Below are 21115 nucleotides of genomic sequence, written 5' to 3'. Positions count from 1 at the left end.
TTGTTCATGGCTTTCCGTAAGAATCAAAATTCTTCGCTGTAGAAAGTGAGGAAATCACACATCTAGAACTTGCCGATCCTACAAATTCATAATGTTGAATATTTGGACGCATCGTGTGAGGCAGAAGTCAAGCAAGGATAAATCTGAATGACTATTCTGCAGTTCCAGCTTAATTTCCTTCAGAGTATTCCTCTACCGTTTCACTCTCGAACAGCGTACGGGAGAAACGAATTCTAAATCTTTATGTTCAAGCAGATGTATTTTATTAAAATATCATTCCTCTGCATGTAGTTGCGTGTGAACAAAATATTCCACATTCTGAGGACAGATTAGGTCATACAACTTTCCTGGGAATATCACCCAGCAAAAACCCGTTGTTTCGATGATTGACAGCCACACTATCGTACCATATTCTTCATTCGTGTATCATATCTTTCACACTCTCTTCCCTACTTTGTGATAATACAGAACGACCTGCCCTTCTCTGGACTTTTTTGATATCTTTCATCAATCTTACCTAGAAAGTGTTCCACACTGTCCAGCAACTTTCCAGAAAAGTACGGACAAGCATGTAGTAAGGAAGCTCGTCAGTAAGCCAGATGCATCTTCTAGGTGTTCTGCCAATAAAACGAAGCCTTCGGTCCACATTTCCCATAACATTATCTATGTGATCGTTTCAGTTTCAGCTCTTCGTAATTCTAATCTCTAGGTACTTGATCGATTGGACAGCCATTAGATTTGTGTGATTTACTGTGCAACTGAAATTTAACGCATCCCATTTAGTGCTCATGTAGATGACCTCACACTTTTATCATTTACTCAGTTGCCACTTTTTGCACCATGCAGATATCTCGTGTAAATCATTTTCATCTTATGATGATTTCAATAGACAGTAAACGGTAGCATCAACTGCCAAAAATCTGAAAGGGTTGCTCAGATTATTTCTTAAGACGTTTATGTAGATTAAGAACTGCTGACAAGCATAACATAAAGAAGAATGGAAAAGAAAATTGAGGTTTTGTGAGTTGAGTAGCAGTTTGGTTTTAGGAAAGGTAAAGGCACCAGAGAGACTCTTGACGTGGCAGATGACCTTGGAAGCAATACTAAAGGAAAAGTAAAACTCGTTCATAGATCTGGAAAAGTTTTCAAGAAAGTAATATGGCGCAAGATGTTCGAAATACTGTGAAAAATGTGGCAAATCTGTAGGGAAAGACGTATGATATATAACATGTAAAAGAACGAAGAGGGAAAAATAAGAGTGGAAGACCAAGAACGAAGTAGCGGCATCGCTGAGCCGAGAGAACCCGCAGAAGCAGCACTTGTCTGATAAACAGTAAATTAATTTAGTCTTTGTTTTCTTTTTTCACGTACTTCTGGGAAGAAATGAATTATACGTGTGTGTTTTACTGTGTAGACTAGTGGCCAGGAAATTAATCGTAGTTTTTGTTTTTGCATAAGCCTTGTGAATATCCTAGTGTAAATTGTCCCGTCGCCAGAAACTCCGTTACACCACTAAGTTTTAATTTTGTGCTAGTAGACAGCATGCAGCTTAGATCAGTGCATTATAGTTTGAATATTTATCTCGTGCAGTAACTTTTCGGTAAAGAGGATTTCTAATTACCGGTATCAACAATTACATCAACTTCAGTAGAGAAATGTACACTACTAGTCATTAAAATTGCTACACCACGAAGATGACGTCCTACAGACGCGAAATGTAACCGACAGGAAGAAGACGTTGTGATATGCAAATGATTTGCTTTTCAGAGCACACAAGGTTGGCGCCGGTGGCGACACCTACAACTTGATAACATGAGGAAAGTTTCCAACCGATTTCTCATACACAAAACACCAGTTAACCGGCATTTCTTGGAGAAACGTAGTTGTGATGCCTCGTGTATGGAGGAGAAATGCGTACCATCACGTTTCCGACTTTGATAAAGTTCGGATTGTAGCCTATCGCTATTGCGGTTTATCGTATCGCGGCTTTGCTGCTCGCGTTGGTCGAGATCCAATGCAAAATATGGGATCGGTGGGTTCAGAAGGGTAATACGAAACGCCGTGCTGAATCTCAACGGCCACGTATCACTATTAGTCGAGATGACAGGCATCTTATCTGCATGGCTGTAACGGGTCGTGCAGCCACATCTCGATCCCTGAGTCAACAGCTCTGAGACCATGGCTCAGGTAACCCTCCACGCTGCATCACAGACAGGAGCGCCTGCGATGGTGCACTCAACGACGAACCTGGTTGCACGAATGGCAAATCGTTAATTTTTCCGATGAATCCAGGTTCTGTTTACAGCATAGTGATGGTCGCACACGTGTTTGGCGACATCGCGGAGAACGCACATTGGAAGCGTATATTCGTCATCACGATACTGGCGTATCACCCGGCGTGATGGTATGGGGCGCCATTGCTTACACGTCTGAGTCACCTCTTGTTCGCATTGACGGCACTTTGAACACTGGACGTTACATTTCAGATTTGTTACAACCAGTGGCTCTACCCTTCATTCGATCCCTGCGAAATCCTACATTTCAGCAGGATAATGCACGACCGCATGTTGCAGGTCCTGTACGGGCCTTTCTGGATACAGAAAATGTTTAACTGCTGCGCTGGCCAGCACATTCTCCAGATCTCTCACCAACTGAAAACGTCTGGTCAATGGTAGCCGAGCAACTGGCTCGTCACAGTACGCCAGCTGTACCAGTACACGCCATCCAAGCTCTGTTTGACTCAATGCCCAGGAGTATCAAGGCCATTATTACGGCCAGAGTTGGTTGTTCTGGGTACTGATTTCTCAGGATCTATGCACCCAAATTGCGTGAAAATGTAATCACATGTCAGTTCTAGCGCAATATATTTGTCCAGCGAATACTCATTTATCATCTGCATTTCTTCTTGGTGTAGCAATTTAAATGGCCTGTAGTGTATTTCTGTTTAATAGCTTCCGGTCTCAGATTTCAATGAGAAATCTGCACAGCAATTTTTAGTGTTACTTTATGCTCTTTTGACATATTCTGTATAGATTTCAAACTCAGTAGCCCCATTTGAGACCTTATAATCAAGTTTATACACAGTCGACGGCGGAAGAGGGAGCAGGCCGTGCGGCTGGTTCCCTACGTCTTAGCAACAGGTACGAGGTAGTATCCTGTGTTGATGGTAACTCTGAGCCATCACGGGATGCCTCTTCTGTTGGGCAGCGGTCGATTTTCCTGTCCCTGTCTGGACAAGTACAGAGAGTAGGTATGCTTGTCATTGGGTGCTTCCTTATTAGGCTAGTGATGCAGCCCCTCATGAAGATAGAAGGCAAGGCGGGAAAAAATTCCAATATACATTCGGTATGTTAACCGGGGAAGACTCATCCGTGATGTGGAGGAGACCCTGCCGGCGGGTGTCCAGTGCCGTGGGTGCAGCTGGCGGCAAGTAGTGCCACACGTCGGCACAAATGACGCCTAGCGCTGGCTTCTGAGGCCATCCTCGACACCTTTCGGTGGCTGGCGGACTTGGTGAAGGCAACTAGCAACGCACGCGAGGTGCAGGCTAAGCTGTTTATTTGTAGCATCGTACCCAAAGTTCTCTGGTCTGAAACAGAGTGGAAGGTCTAAATCAGGGGATCAGACCACTATGTGACGTTATCGGACGTGAATGGATGGACCTCCACAATCGGATGCAGAATTAAAGGGTTCCCCTTGATAGGTCAGGCGTGCACTACACGGAGGAAGCGGTTACTAGGGTAGCGGAGTACGTGTAGCTTGCAAATGGGGCTTTTTTAGGCTAGAGAACTCTTTCCTTTGGATTAAAGACGATTTGCCTGTTAAATCAGCCACAGTGACCTCAGAAAATCTTGGTCCTCGCATATCAGAGATAGAAAAGATTAATATGATTTTACTAAACTGCAAGAGCATCCAAGGAAAGGTCCCAGAATTAGTATCACGCAATGAACGTTATAATGCACAGATAGTATTGGGAACAGAAAGCTGGTTCAAACCAGACGTCAGTAACAACGAAATCCTAAATTCAGATTGGAATGGTTATCGTAAGGATAGGTTAGTAGTCAAGGTGGCGGCTAGTTTATTGCAGTAAGAAATTCTATATCATCTAGCGAGGTTATCACGGATTCCGAATGTGAATTAATCTGGGAGAAATTGAGTATCAAAGAAAGGTCAAAAATGGTGGTCGGATGCTTTTATAGACCACCTGTGTCAGGGTCTGTAGTTTTAGAGCACTTCAGACAGAACTTGCACAATACCATTAGCAATTTTCCTGATCATGCCTTTGTAATAGGGTCGGTTGGTTGGTTTTGGAGGAGGAAACCAGACAGCGAGGTAATCGGTCTCATAGGATTACGGAAGGACGGGGAAGGACGTCGGACGTACCCTTTCAAAGGAACCATCCCGGCATTTGCCTGGAGTGATTTAGGGAAGTCACGGAAAACGTAAATCAGGATGGCCGGACACGGGATTGAACCGTCGTCCTCCCGAATGCGAGTCCAGTGTGCTAGCCACTGCGCTACCTCGCTCGGTTTGTAATAGGGGTTGAGTTCAACTTTCCAAGTATAGATTGAGAGTGATATTCCATAAAAACTGGTGCTAGAGGCAGGGATTCGTTTGTCATTGCTCTGGATGTCTTGTACTAAAATTACCTTGAGAAGATAGAGAACCAACTCGTGAGTGTGACGCCTTAGACCTCTTTGCAACAAACAGATCTGAATTTATCGAATTAGTTATCGTAGAGGGAGGTACCACTGATCATAAGGCTGTGACAGCATCTATGACGACGGGTCCTACAAGGAATGTTAAGAAAGGTAGGAAGATATATCTGCTCAGCAAGGGTGACAGGATACAAATTTCAGAATATTCAGCAGTCAGCATCAAATATTCGGTGATTATGACAAATGGAGAAAATTCCAAGGCACCATTCAGTAGGTGCTGGACAAATATGTTACGGGTAAGCTTTTAAATTCCTCCCCTTCTGGCAGTAATATATCGTAGATCGCTTGAGGAACGAAATATACCTGACGGCTAGGAAAATGCGAACGTCATTCCCGTTAGTAAGAAAGGCAGTAAGACAGATCCACACAGTTATTGACCTACATCGTTGACGTCAATCTGTTGTAGAATTATGGAACATGTTTTATGCTCAAGAATGATGTCGTTTCCGCAAATGAACTTCTCCCCTATAAGAATCAACATGGATTCCGCAAACAGAGATCCTGCGAAACTCAGCTCGTTCTGTTCCTCCATGAGATCCACAGGTCAGTGCAGCCACATCTCGATCCCTGAGTCAACAGCCCGGAGACATGGCTGCGGTTACCCTCGACGCTGCATGACAGACAGGAGCTCCTGCGATGGTGCACTCAACGACGAACCTGGTTGCACGAATGGCAAAACGCTAATTTTTCGGATGAATCTAGGTTCTGTTTACAGCATCATGATGGTCCCATCCGTGTTTGGCGACATCGCGGGAAGCGTGTATTCGTCATCGTTATAGTGACGTATCACCCGGTTTGATGGTATGGGGTGCCACTGGTTACTGGTCTCGGTCACCTGTTGTTCGCATTGACGGCACTTTGAACAATGGATTTTACATTTCGAATGTTTTTCGACCCGTGGCTCTACCCTTCATTCGATCCCTGCGAAACCCTACATTTCAGCAGGATAATGCACGACTGCATGTTGCAGGTCATGTACGGGCCTTTCTGGATACAGAAAATGTTCGACTGCTGCCCTGGCCAGCACATTCTCCAGATCTCTCACCAATTGAAAATATCTGGTCAATGGTGGCCGAGCAGCTGTCTCATCACAATACGCCAGTCACTACTCTTGACGAACTGTGGTATTGTGTTGAAGCAGCATGGGCAGCTGTACCAGTACATGCCATCCTAGCTCTGTTTGACTCAATGCCCATGCGTGTCAAGGCCGTTATTGTGGCCACAGGTGGTTGTTCTGGGTGAAACGTCCCCTTAGAAAAATTATACAAGATTGTGCTTAAAGTGACACACAATATTTTTAGCGCAACGCAATCTGACTTCCAAAAATGCCTACGAAAGAATGGCCCTGACTAACATTAACCTATACGTTTCACAAATCACTTACCTCACAAAAATCTTCGTTACTCAAGCTATTGCAATACAGCGAGCGCCACTACTGCCAGCTAAATAAAAGATTCAAAGTACGGAAGGCACTAACTACTGATAGGGATAGTTAGCAAATGAAAGAGTTTAATAGAGAACAAACAATCTATTTACCTTAATAGTCATAATATATATATCAGTTCATGACATCCATTCTTACACATTTCAAAATTCTGCCATCTCTCTCCCCACGTCCACCACCGCTGGCGGCTCACCTCCAACTGCGCAACACTACGCACTGTTAGCATCCAGCTGCCGTTGCCCAACACTACAATGGCAGACAACAATGCAAACCAGCCACAGACTGCACACGGCACAGCCAGTGATTTTTCGTACAGAGCGCTACGTGGCGTTACCAATAAGAAAACCTAAACAGCCTACTTACATGGGTGCTGATTTCTCAGGATCTATGCAGCCAAATTGCGTGAAAATGTAATCACATATCAGCTCTAGTGTAATATATTTGTCCAATGAATACCCGTTTATCATCTGCATTTCTTCTTTGTGTAGCAGTTTTAATGGCCAGTAGGGTACCCTTACATCAGTCCATTTTGTTGTGTTGAAAGCGACATGCTTCGTTTTGTCTGGAAAGAGTTCTCAAGATATGTTTACAGAACCCATGTTGATTTTTGTAGAGGGATTTTCGATCTCCAAAAATGTCACTATTCGTTAGTATAACACACTTTCCATAATTTATGCTTCCAACCCAGACTTGGAAACAGTTTGAAATAAACATGTATCTGCGGGTGCATCCTCAGAGTGACATGCTGCTGTAATGTGGGCGAACTATCGACACGTTGGTAAGGATGTGGGTGGCGGGGTTGGTGGTGGTGGTGGTGGTGGGGTGTTTGGCTGTTGAGACAGGACAACACCGCTCTGCTCGAGCTGGCGATTATGACGGGGCGTCGCGTCGTGTGGGCGGCGCTCCGGCGCGGCCGCCTTTGCAGCCGTAACGCAGTTTGCGCGCCCGCTGCGCCTCCTGTGTGGCGAGATTGTGCCGGTGTGTAGTGAAGGCGGCCAAACAGCATTTGCTCGCCGGCCGTGGTGTGTCGCCCCGGGGGACGACTGGCGGAGAGGGCCTCTCTCGCCCCGTGCTCGCCTAGCGCCACGCCGGCGCTGAGTGGCTATCGGAATGCGGACCGCCTCTGCCGTTTCATCCCCTTCGCACCCGAATACGAGACACTCGGAGGTAGAGCGCGCAAGGTGCTCTGCATTTGCCTGTGCATTCAATGAGGGTCTTCTTTCAGTGAAAGGGAAAATCTCTGTGTACCTGCGACTCATTCACTTCTCTAGCGTCAGTTGACGAATTCACTATGAAGGAAAGGAAAAAAAAAATAAGGATTTGTAAACTTACCCATGTTTTCAATAAGAAAGACAGTGTAAGTTCTAATGAATACACCCGAGTTTCGCCTTTTTGACACATCTTCAGAATTAGTTTAGGAACTGCGAGCGACGCATTTGTCATAAACACCCAAAATTTTGGTATGTAGGTTTGGCAAATTGGGGTCCTATCTTGGCATAGCTGCAAGCCTTCGCCGAAGGCGCATAACTAAATTGTGGCTATTTATGATTAATGCATTACCCAAGGTTCTTAAACAACGTCTGACGATGCCTAAAAATCACGAAATGCATCAATAAAGCGTCTGCTGTCAGTGCAACCTAGAATGATTTTTTTAAAATGAAAATACGTGTGTCTCTAAGGTTGCAGGATGATGGTCGTATGGCCATAGAGTGGGATGATTTATGTATCCATGTTGCTGATTGTAGTCGTCTTTAGTCCAAATGGCTCAGAGCACTGTGGGACGTAACACCTGAGGTCATCAGTCCCCTAGAACCTGAAACTACTTAAACCTAACTAACCTGAGGACATCACACACAACCATGCCCGAGGCAGGATTCGAACCTGCGACCGTAGCGGTCGCATGGTTCCATACTGTAGCGCCTAGAACCACTCGGTCACTCCGGCCGGCAACAGAAATAATGAATGCAGTAATATGGACGTAATTGTAGGATGATGAAAAGGAAGAAATTAAAACTGAAGTGCCTAGAACCGCTCGGCCAGAACGGCCGCCCTTTACTCCAAACACTAAGATTGTAGTCAGTTAGGTAGTTAGATAGTTACGTGTTCAATAGATCACATTCACGATAGTCATTACGATGTAGATCGTGGCAACAGAAAAAATAGTAACAAAATTAGAAAAAAATTGTATAGCTGCATGCTTCACATTTAGCTGTGTATTTCTGTACGTATGACTAATTGTTTCTATTCAAGATTTCTCTGTGGCATAGAAGAAGAAACATCTTTAAATAGCGCCGTAAAACATTTCTGGTATCTGTCAGATATTTAATTTCAACAAGAAGATGGTCAAGAGCTTTATAATCGCATATTTCATCCCTTTCTGTAACGAAGATACATTCATTGAAGGATAATGCAGATACGTATTTCTTGTAGGGTTGTACTTGTATTTAAAGGATAATATAATTTCTTTTTTTAGGGTGGGACTTGTGAATATATCTGTTACTCTCAAATTTATGTCGATCGCTGATAACAAATTTCATAAGGCAATGTATTTACGGTGAGTCTGTGGTTGGCATTTCCGATTGTCTGCAGACTTACCATGCGAGGGCATGCTCAAAAATAATGTCTCCGAAACTCTTAAAGCTTTTTAAATAAAGCAAACTTTATTAACATTCTATAACTTTATTCTTCACGGCTATATATTTTTAGTCCTCTGCCACTAAAGAACTCCGAATAGTAGCGTGTGACGTAGTGGAGTATATTGTGACTCTGGCCGGCCGTGGTGGTCTCGCGGTTCTAGGCGCGCAGACCGGAACCGTGCGACTGCTACGGTCGCAGGTTCGAATCCTGCCTCGGCCATGGATGTGTGTGATGTCCTTAGGTTAGTTAGGTTTAAGTAGTTCTAAGTTCTAGGGGACTAATGACCACAGCAGTTGTGTCCCATAGTGCTCAGAGCCAGCCTGTGACTCTGTTGTTGCGTCAGAAACATTATGCTACAATTGAGTTTCGAATTCGGAGGGTTCGTTCACACACCGAGCACCTCCTCCTTCGGTATGACAATGCCAGACCACACACGAACGCTGCGGAACCTGTCGAACATTGTCGGCACATTGATCCATCCGATTTTCATCTGTTTCCATATCTTAGAGAATTCCCTCGGGAATTTAATTTTGATAGTGATGAAGCAGTGCAAGTAGAAGCGAGGTTGTGACTCCGTCAACAAATTCGAGCATTCTACAGGGATGGTATCAACAAAGTTGTCTGTCATCAGGAGAAATGTGTTCGTCCTAACGGTGACTATGTTGGGAAATAAATACAATATATACATCAAGAAAAAAGCTCTCGAACGTTAGTAAAGTTTGTTTTTTAAAAAGCTTTATGAGTTTTCAAACGAAAAATTCGGAGCCGTTACATTTCGCATGTCCTCATAATATGTGGATGAACGCCACACATACAGAGGCGTGCAAAACTTACGGGCGAAATTATCTTCGCGTGATGTGTCCCTGCCAAGTAACAAAGCTTGACTGCACTTTGAGAGCATATTGATATAACTGATAAAGAATATACAGACGGTAAATTAAAAAAAATACACACAATGATTCAAACAGAAATGACGCTTTTATTCAAAGACAATAATTACACTGAAGTCACCCATTTATGATGGCACTCTTGGCCTGCTTCTTAATAGACAGTGTGATCACCACCGACGGCTGTCTCATAAAATTCCCAGGACTGCGATGCTAACCACAAATGGCCCCCTTCTGATTCACTTCCTGCAGCACAGAACAACAATGAATGCCCAGCATTGCTAGCAAACCTTGACCACCCTTCGCCAAGTGATCAGATCAATACCCGTCGAGTCATTCTGCTCCCAGACAACGCAAATCCTCATACGGTCAGCACAGTCCTGCAGAAATTCAAATGGGAGGTTTTCGGCCACCCTCCATACAGTCCGGACCTCTCAATATGTGATTAAGCCATTTTTGGTTCCCTTAAAAAGGCTCTGAGGGGCAAACGATTCACCTCGGACGACGAAGTCCAGCTGTACATGCGGAACTGATTAACATCGCAGCCCCTGGAATTTTATGAGACAGCCATTCACCGCCTTGAGTCACAGTGGGACAAGTGTCTCAACAGCCAGGGTCAATACTTCTAACATAAAGGTCATGGTTTCTGTAATTATGCCTCCGGCTCGTTTCTTTTTGAACGCCCTTATACATCTACATGTGTACTCTGCATATCACATTTAAATGCATGGAAGAGAGTTCATCTAACCACCTTCACCATTCTCTATCATTCCACTCCCGTACAACGCACAGAAAGAACAAACACTTATATCTTTCCATACGAGCTCTGATTTCCCTTGCTTTATCGTCGTGATCATTTTTCCCTATGTAGGTCGGTATCAACAAAATATTTTCGCATTCGGAGGAGAAAGTTGGTGATTGAAATTTCGTGAGAATATTCCTCCGCAACAAAAAACGCCTTTGTTTTAATGATGTCCATCCCAAATCCTGTATCATTTCAGTGACACTCTCCTCTATTGTGCCATAACACAAAACGTGCTGCCCTTCTCTGAACTTTTTCGATGTACTACTTCAGTCCTCTCTGGTAAGGATCCCACACCGCGCAGCAGTATTCTGAAAGAGGACTAAGAAGCGTAGTGTATGCAGTCTCTGTAGTAGATCTGTTACATTTTCTATGTGTCCTGAGAATAAAACGCAGCCTTCCCCACAACATTTTCTGTGTGTTTCTTCCAATTTAAGTTGTCCGTAATTGTAATTCCTAGGTGTTTAGTTGAATTTACGGCCTTTAGATTTGACTGATTTATCGTGTAACCTACGTTTAGCGGATTCCTTTTAGCACTCATGTGGATGACCTCACATTTTTCGTTATTGAGGGTCAACTGCCAATTTTCGCACCATACATATATCTTTCCTGAATCGTTTTGCAGTTTCTTTTTATCTTCTGATGGCTTCATTAGTGGATAAACGACAGCGTCATCTGCAAACAGTCTGAGACGGCTGCTCAGATTGTCTACGAAATCGTTTATACAGATAAGGAACAGCAAAAGGCCTATAACACCACCTCGGGGAACGTAAGAAATCACTTCTGTTTTACTCGATGACTTGCCGTCAATTACTACGAACTGTGACCTCTCTGACAGAAATCACGAATCCAGTTACATAACTGAGACGATATTCCATAAGCACGCAATTTCACTACAAGCCACTTGTGTGGTACAGTGCTAAAAGCCTTCCGGAAATCCAGAATTACAGAATCAATATGAAATCCCTTGTCAATAGCACTCAGCACTTCATGCAAGTAAAGAGCTAGTTGTGTTTCACAAGAACGATGTTTAGTAAATCCATGTTGACTGTGTGTCAATATCGCGTTTTCTTCGAGGTAATTCATAATGTTGAACACAATATATGTTCCAAAATCCTGTTGCATATCAACGTTAATGATATGGGTTTGTAAGTGGATTGCTTCTACTACCTTTCTTGAATATTGGTGTGACTGAGCAACTTTCCAGTCATTGACTACGGATATTTCGCCAAGCGAACGGTTGTACATCATTTTTAAGTATGGAGTTATTGCATCAGAACACTCTGAAAGGAACTTAATTGGTATACACTCTGGACCAGAAGACTTGCTTTTATTAAGTGATTTAAACTGCTTCACCACTCCGAGGATATGTACTTCTACGTTCCTTATGTTGGCAGCTGTCCTCAATTCGAATTCAGGAATATTTACTTCGTCTTCTTTTGCGAAGGCATTTCGGAAGACTGTGTTTAGAACTCTGCTTTGGCATCACTGTCTTCGATAGTATCTCCATTGCTAGCGCGCAGAGAAGGCATTGATTGTTTCTTGCCGCTAACATACTTCATATACGACCAGAATCTCTTTGGATTTTCTTCCATGTTTCGAGACAAAGTTTCGTTGTGGAAACTATTATAAGCATCTCACATTGAAGTCCGCGCCAAATTTCAAGCTTCTGTAAAAGACCGCCAATCTTGGGAATTTTGCTTCTCTTTAAATTTGACAAGTTTCTTTCGTTGTTTCTGCAACAGTATGTTCTGACCCTATATAACCTATACAGATAAAGCGATCAATCGAGAATGCCGGATGTAACATCATATGGTAAGAGGTGACACCACATAATCCATCCAGGAACACCGTCGAACAGTATAGTTTTGATGGCCCAGGTGTTATGGTGTGCGGAGGCATAATGTTGCGTGGGGCAAACTGATCTCAAAATCTTTGAACACAATACACTCGTCTGTCAACGTTATTGAGACAGAGTACCCATTCCCTATGTGAGTCTTTTGAGGGGGGCATTGGGCGCTGACATCATTCTTATGGAAGACAATGCATGATAGAATCGATATGCGGTGGTGGAGGAGTTCTTGGAACGAGAGGATAGTCGGAAAATTGACCAGTCCGCTCATTCTCCCATTTAAAGCCCTTCGAGCAGGTATGGGCTGCATCGGGGGAGACAATATGCAGTACTCCATGTGGTCCAGCAGTTCTCTCCCGCACTGGAGAGCATTGACATGTCCTACCACAATAACTCTTCATCAGCCAAGTGGCAGCACGGGAGTACGTTGCAGAGCATACATTGCCGTCCGTGGTGATTAAATACATTGTTACGAACCAGGCCAAGGGAACGATCGTAAATCGCAATGACTTCACTGTAATTATTCTCTTTTAACAAAATCGTCATTTCTCTACAAATCTGTAGCAGCTGTTTCTATGCAGTGGAGCTATGTGACTTGACAGTCACACATTGTGAAAGTTACTTTCGTACTCAGTTTTACACTCCACTGTGTTTCTAATTACCTTCTTTTACGCAACGAACAGTTTTACAGTTTTTGCCAGAGGACGTCCGCAAAACATTAGCCCGAAGACTTCAGTGAATGAAAATATGGAAAATACATTAAATTACTGACTTCTGTATCCTCAGTACTGGCAATTATTATTATGAGAGAAGTAGCCGAACCTGAAAGTATCAGCAGCTCTGCTACACTGTTTCTCCGGTTTTTCATCAGTAATTATTCATAAAACTAGATCCAGAGAGGTGTGTATTGATATAAATTTTAACTGGAAAAATCATATAGAAGATCTGCTAAACGGTTTAGGTTCTGTTATTTCTTCCAGAAGAATAGTTTCCAAACATAGCGTGTAGGCTTTCACGGCCGGCGTCTTCAGTAATCAAAACTTCCGGGCTAAGAGGTCGTTGTCCAACAATACTTCTCCCTGACGTTTCGTTGCCAGCTGCGGGCAACATCATCTGAGGTGAGTCTACGATATATCTGATGTCCGAAAGGGATTTATCATTAGGCAAGGGTGGAAACATTATTGAAAAGGCCAGTTTTTTAAACTTCCCGTGCGCCTCTGTGGTCGTATACCGCGCTTGGCAGTATACAAAACCGGCGCCTAGGCAACTGCGGTTCAGCACGGGCCATAGATGACAAAGTGACCGACGGCTTCGTTCTCAATTCAAAATTCAAAAACCTAATCATCCGATACACCTGATTTCTAATAGTATGAACAGCGGGTGCCATGATTTATTCAAATTTCGTCATGAAACTCCGAAAAAATCATTCATCTTCCAGAACAATTACTCCGTCCTCAATAGTCACACCTTAGACCATAAAGTAAAAGATTTAGAATGCAGTCCAGATACCAAGTTGTTTTCACTGAAACGTCCCCTTAGAAAAATTGTACATCACTGTACTTAAACTAACACACAATATTTTTTAGCGCAACGCAATCTGACTTTCAAAAATCCCTACAAAAGAATGGCCCTGACTAACATTAACCTATACCTTTCACATATCACTTACCTCACAAAAATCTTCGTTACTCGAACTACTGCAATACAGCGAGCGCCACTACTGCCAGCTAAATAAAAGATTCAAACTACTGAAAGCACTAACTACTGATAGGTATAGTTAGCAAATGAAAGATTTTAATAGAGAACAAACAGTGTATTTACCTTAATAGTCAAAATATATATGGTAGTTCATGACATCCAGTCTTACAAATTACAATACTCCGCCATCTCTCTCCCCACGTCCACCACTGCTGGTGGCTCACCTCCAACTGCGCAACGCTACGCGCTGTTAGCATCCAGCTGCCGCTGCCCAACACTACAATGGCGAGTATTACAACAATGCCAACCAGCCACAGACTGCACACGGCACAGCCAGTGATTTTCATACAGAGCGCTACGTGGTGGCGGCGTTACCAATAAAAAAACTTTAACAGCCTACTTACATAGCCCCATGCTCCCCACAAAAAAATTAACAAATTGTTTTGGGCAGTGGGCAATACAGATTTGAAATTTTTTTTCATATTTACAATAACAAAGAAATGAAATGCACACACTTATCGATACAATGTTGGTCAAAAGCTAAAATTTTTTTCACAGTCCATAAAGACTGTCCTGATCGTTCATCACAGTAAAATAGCAGTGTTTTTTTTTCTCAGTCTGAGCAGCAAAAGGAAGTGCACACGGAAGTAGTGGATTTCCATGCAGTCTTGAAGAAGTAGTGTTGTCCCTCCAACGAAAAGACAGTGCTGACTATTGACATGCTGACAGGTAATGGGCAACAACAGAGCAAACCCACAGCATAGTCAGTCGAAGTTTTGAAGAATATTGGTAGGTAGATCAACACAGAGTAGACCCATTGTAGTCCTGGTAGAGATTACGGTATTGGTGGGCCACCAGAGTTGCAGACCCACTGCAGTCCTTGTAGAAATAATGGTGTTGGTTGGTCATCAAAGGTGCAGACCCACTGCAGAAATTATGGTATTGGTGGGTCATCAAAGGTGCAGACCCACTGCAGAAATAATGGTATTGGTGGGCCATCAAAGATGCAGACCCACTGTAGTCCATGTAGAGAGGGCCAGCAGCCATCTTTTGCGACTGTGCAGGTGCACAATCACCATCGATGAGTCTTGCGCAGAATATAACAAGTCCATAAACCACCACTTGTGCACTCACAAAAATTGTTTTTGAAATGTCCTTAGAACCAGCAATGCTGTTATCCAGTCCCTTACTGAATTATTAACACACGTGCAAACACTATCAGTCCCTACTTCTCACATATTGTCCATATAGTATGACCAACAGAAACGTGTGCAGTTAAATGTAATTTACAAGTTACTTAATTTGATGAACTGGTGTCAATTACAATTTTATAACATGAGAATACAATAAGAATGGTACAAAATATATCATTAAAGAAAATAACAAAACAGATAACATTTGTAGTAATACAGACTTTACAAAAGAATCAAAATAACAAATACATCAGTGTTACAGGAATTATGAAATAAGTACATACATAATAGATCAGAATAATTATTGAAACATCAACTTCACACACTAGCATTAAAATAAAAGAGAATAAATAATGTCTAAACATCACAAAAATTCTACAATGTAAATATTATTAGCTAAACACATAAAGACAGGAAGAACACAAATATACAAGAGTACACAAACACATAGCGGAATAATAGAAAGGTAAAGGACAGGGTTTGGTTTAATTGCAGTATCTTGCAAACAAAACTTTCTTTACTTCTTGGAGATCTCCTTTCATTCTTCATTATTTCCAAAAAGTCCTATCTATACCTCCTTTCTGTACTCAAAACAATTAACACAAACAGCAATGACAAAAAAATGCAAGTAAGCATAGCGAGCAGCAATAAATGTAATAATATCTAAACATGACAAAGCTACAGCAGAAAAAATATTACAATAAAAATGTTTAATACCTATGTCACATCTTAACACTAGAGTGATGCATCACGAGAACATACGCTAGCAGATAAGTTACAAAATCGTAAAAAAATTATTTTTGCCATTCCTGTGAAGGGAAATGTCTATTTGTGCTCTCTTTTCCAAGAAATTACATCATAAAATGATTCTTTACTGGGTCTGTAGACAGAAAATAGTGATATTATTACATCTATTAAATTTTATTTTAACCAATGCTGCAGTGCAGATAGAAACTGGATATTAAACAATATGAGCAATCTCTCATCTAGAAAGACAATAGATATAAAATGTTTCTCATCATTTCATTTCAGTAAATATCATAAATTAAGAACTCTACAGTGTAATCATGTTTTCAAGTTTGAGGGTGTCGTATTTACGATGCTTTCTACAAAGGAATGTCAATAGCGAGGATAATGGCCTCTTTTTTATTTTTCACCTGTGCCTCTGACAGGCACACACTAATGGCTTTCTTTTTTCAGGTGGTTGTCGCGCAGCTGGGTGCCCACGACGCATTACGTGCAGGTGGTCACTTACCTTTCTTACTGAAAAATTTACGACAGCAGTTTCCGCTACAGTGACAGTCTCATATAAAAATATTTTCACAGGTTGAAAATTTGCGTTAGAAATCTGTAGAAACAAAATCCTTTAAATATAGTAGTGTCCAAAAACTTTTCACCAGCATAGTGATACATTCACGCATATACACACATTTCATAACACTTAAAGTACGATTCTCGGTTTCCAACATCCTTTTTCACAAACCAGAGTCCCTAACCACTACTCGTTATTCCTTACCTTATTACATATACACATATTCGTAGAGACTTCTTCAATATCTCATCGTAATAAATATGTAGCATAATCAAATTCCTCATATAGGATCAGCTTATTGATCATAAACATACCGCAACAGCGTAATACACATCGTCATCATAACATCATAAAACCTCAGCCAAATATCAAAATCGTCGTAGCTTCCTCCAATAATTTCAAAATCTAAAAAAAATTGTGTGTACATGTCAAAAGTGTCGTCTACCTCAAACATACTTTAAAAATCATGATCTCATACTAAATATGTCATTCAAAGCTCTCATAGTCTCACAATGGTTCCAAAAAAATATGAACTGTTGACAAAATACAGACAAAATACAATTTCATAAGTGTGAAGTTATCGAACTGTGTAATTGCGTAAACAATGTGTCACTGATGTAGAAAAAAAATTTGTTTCTTAGTTAAATGATCAGATAGCTGTGTAATTCTGTGTTAGAGAAATATGGTACCAATGTGTAAAGTTGTATAAGCAAATACCATATTAGCTAGGGCTCCTTGTGCTTGCCTTATACATGGTACACAAAGTAAGCGTGTACCCACCTGAGGATTAATGTAATTATATCCTCAGATGTTACAGATTACAGCAATGGAATGAAATGTATCACGGAAAACCTTTGTATCATTGTATTTCAAATATCTTTAAAAAATAAATGTTTTAAGTACAAAATTAGTCACTCAAATACGCGTACTGTAGCGCTAAACTGTGCGTCGTGTTGTAAGATAATCTCTGTGGAAGTGTCGTAGTTATCGTCCTCCGAAAGCTAAGTTCTACAGAAGTCAATGTACTTACCTCATGATAAACAAAAGTGAAATGCTTTGCGTATAGATATCGTAGTTACTACGCTTATTGCCATGATGAAGTAAGTACTGTACAGTAACGTATTGTTGTGCTACGGAGAAGGCTGTCTCATTGTAGCTATACCACCAAGTTACTACTAAAACATGTTGTACTTTCCAGAATAATACAGAAAAACTGTGCAGCTATAAAACAGATACAGTGCAAAAGCAACATTGTAAATTGACACTCATTTGTAGCGTTGTGATACAATCGTGTATCTGTCACATAAACTAACCACTGAGTCTTCTGGTATCTCACAGAAAGTACTTTAAAACCAGAATTTATTTTCAAGTAAACCAAAATGTTGCATTAAAATCTCATTAGCAGCACTGGTAACTGTTCTAAGTATGTAAGCCTTATAGTCGTTACGTAATCGTGCCACTAACAAGCAAGAATGTACAAATAACAACACTGTGTCGTCTGTTCGCTATAACATTCCATTCGTAATTTCTGTTTAAATAAGTTCTCTTGGTTCTTGACTGGATATTTAACTTTAAACATGGTTGCATGTTAACAGATTCTAAGCCTGACAAATTGTACTAGTAGCGTGAAGTGAAAAATTTTATGGCAAAGACAAAGTTAAAAAGCAGATTATCTTTCAATAAACGGTTTTACATGTGAAATGTGATGTAAGCCTTTACTCTTTCTAGTACGCAGAGTTTCAACTTCAACGCAATTATCATGTGGTATACGTCGAATTCTGTAAGGTTCATTGTAAACTAGAATGAATTTGTGACTCAAGTGTTTCTTCTTATGTGACAATGAATGAGCTTTAATGAGAACTTTATGACCAATATATAATTTCTTTGCATTTGCTCTACCGTGTAATTTTCTCCTTTTGTCTGCAGCAGAATTTATATTTTTAATAGCCAAATCAATTATGTCTTTGTGCCGAAGTTTACGTGTATTCGGAAAAGGTACAAGCTCTCTGACTCTGTTCGGTGGTTCTTTATTCTTCAGTACAAGAACATGTGGTAAAGCAGTGGAGTCATGAGGCATTTCATTCAGCACGTTTTGAAATAAGTGTAAATATCTGTTCCAATGCTGATGCTTTCTGTGACAATAAAGTCTGCAAAGCTTATTGATTTCTTTCATAATCCGTTCAGACAGGTTACAATGTGGTGAGTACAATGAAATAAAAACAGATTTGATTGTATGGTTACGAAGCATGCGTGACCAAACAGCAGATCTGCATTGCGGTCCGTTATCTGAAATTACTTTACTAATGTGTCCAACTTCACGTAAGAAATTTTTAACAAAGGCGTTGGATATAGACCGTCCATTGGCTTTACGTAACAGAGTGAAAGAAACAAATTTTGAAGAAGTTCAACAGCGACTAGAACGTACGAAAATCCATTAGATGTTCTAACAAGCGGTCCTAAGAGATCAACAGCAGCAAATTCTTTTAATTTAAAAGGAATGATAGGAAACAATGGAGCACGATGGGAGACAGTAGATGGTTTCGCCTTTTGACAAAGTTTACAAATAGACAAGACTCTTCGAATTCTCTTTTCCATATTGTTAAAATAACAAGTCGTTCGAAGAATATGATAACATTTTCGTGGACCAAAATGTGCATAGCTGAAATGAATGTTCCAAATGAGCTTATTAACGAAATCGTCTGGAATGCGAAGTACCCATAGCTTGTCATCAACAGTGCAGCGTTTGAACAGTATGTTGTTCCTAACCAGATAATAATGTCGAATCTGTGTGTGTGTCTTTTCATGCCATTTACTTTTGATGTCTTTCCAAATCGGATCTTTATCTTGTTCATGAGCAATGTCCTTTAAATATGTGGTGATGAAGTTTCCAAAGGCGACTTTCTGAATGTAAAGAATACTGAAATTTTTATCGAGGTTGCTTTCTGTGTTACTTTTCTCGAGCCCAGCCGGTGCGCGTGACAGTGCGTCCGCAACAATGTTCTCCTTGCCGGGAATGTAGACTACTGTGAAGTGGAATTCTTGCAGAAACAATGCCCAACGTTTTAACCTGTCATGATTTAATTTTGAAGACATAAGAAATCGTAATGAACGATGGTCACTGTATACTTTTACGTGCTTACCATAAAGAAAGAAACGGAATTTGTTAAATGCCCAAACGATAGCTAAAGCTTCTAATTCAGTAACGGAATAATTTTTTTCAGATTTTGTTAGCACTCGGCTAGCAAAAGCAATGGTTTTCTGAACAGTAATGTCATTCTCTGTGGCTTCTTGAAATAAATGGGCACCAAGACCGACTTTAGAAGAATCTGTGCTAAGGCAAAAATCTTGTGAGAGATCTGGATGAGCTAGTATTGGCGCGTTAAGTAGCGATTCTATCAAAGAAATGAATTCCAACTGTGCTTGTTCGTCCCAGTTCCAAATAGTTTTTTTTTCCAGTGAGAGAACAAAGTTTTGGTGTAACTAGAATTTGCATATTTAGAAAACGACGGTAAAAATTTACGAGGCCTAGAAAACTGCGGACTTGTTTTTTTGTGGATGGAACTGGAATGGCTCTGATTGCTTCTAACTTTTCAGGATCGGGCTGAATGCCTTCAGAAGAAATAATATGTCCCAAAAACTTCACCTTTGTCGTTCCGAATTTAAACTTTCCCAAGTTAACTGTAATTCCAGATTTTGCAAAAATATGTAACACGCTGTTGAGGATGCGATTAAGTTGTTCCCATGAGGCTTCTGCTATCAGAATATCGTCCACATATAAGGTGATGTGACGTTTTAAGAACTCAGGTAATATGGAATTTAGCCCGCGAATGAATGCTGCCGAAGAAATGTTCAAACCAAAAGGAAGTTTCCGAAACTGATAACAAACGCCGAAACAAAGGAAAGCTGTGTATTTTCTACATTCTGGGTGAAGTTCGATCTGATAAAAGCTGGATCTGAGATCAATGGAAGACAGCACTTTTACACCATTAAAATTTTGAAGAAGTTCTTCAATCGTTTGCGGCCTGTCTGTTTCAGGAATAATGATAGTATTGATTTGTCTCGAATCTAAGACAAGCCTGATCGATCCATTTTTCTTGTGAACAACATGTAATGGATTGTTGTATGAGCTTACTGCATGCTCAATAATGCCCTCGTCAAGCATAGACTGTATTTCTGTTCTAACACGGTCCCTATAATGTGCTGGAATTACGTATGGTCCAACACAAAATTTAGTATGTTCACGAACACGAAATTGGTATTGAAATCCCTTGATTGTTCCTGTTTTGTGAGTAAAAACTGTGGAATGTGTTTGTAAAATCTCAAAAAGGTGCTGCCTATCAGTGTCATTACAATTCTCAATTGTTTGAATTTTATTCTGAATTAACTCATTAGTTTCAAATATGCCGTCGATATCATCCCTGTCAGTACTTGCAGAGTGATTTTTAGTGTCTAGTTCCGTAGAAAACTCCGAACTGTTGTCTAACAGAAGGTACGGCCGATTAATTTCCTCGTCATGGTTTGAGAGCCAATCATCAAATTTCAAAGCTTTTGACTTACCTTCTTTCTCTAAAC

This window comes from Schistocerca gregaria, chromosome 3 (assembly GCF_023897955.1).
Source record: "Schistocerca gregaria isolate iqSchGreg1 chromosome 3, iqSchGreg1.2, whole genome shotgun sequence".
Lineage (NCBI taxonomy): Eukaryota > Metazoa > Arthropoda > Insecta > Orthoptera > Acrididae > Schistocerca > Schistocerca gregaria.
This window is presented reverse-complemented; position numbering follows the sequence as displayed.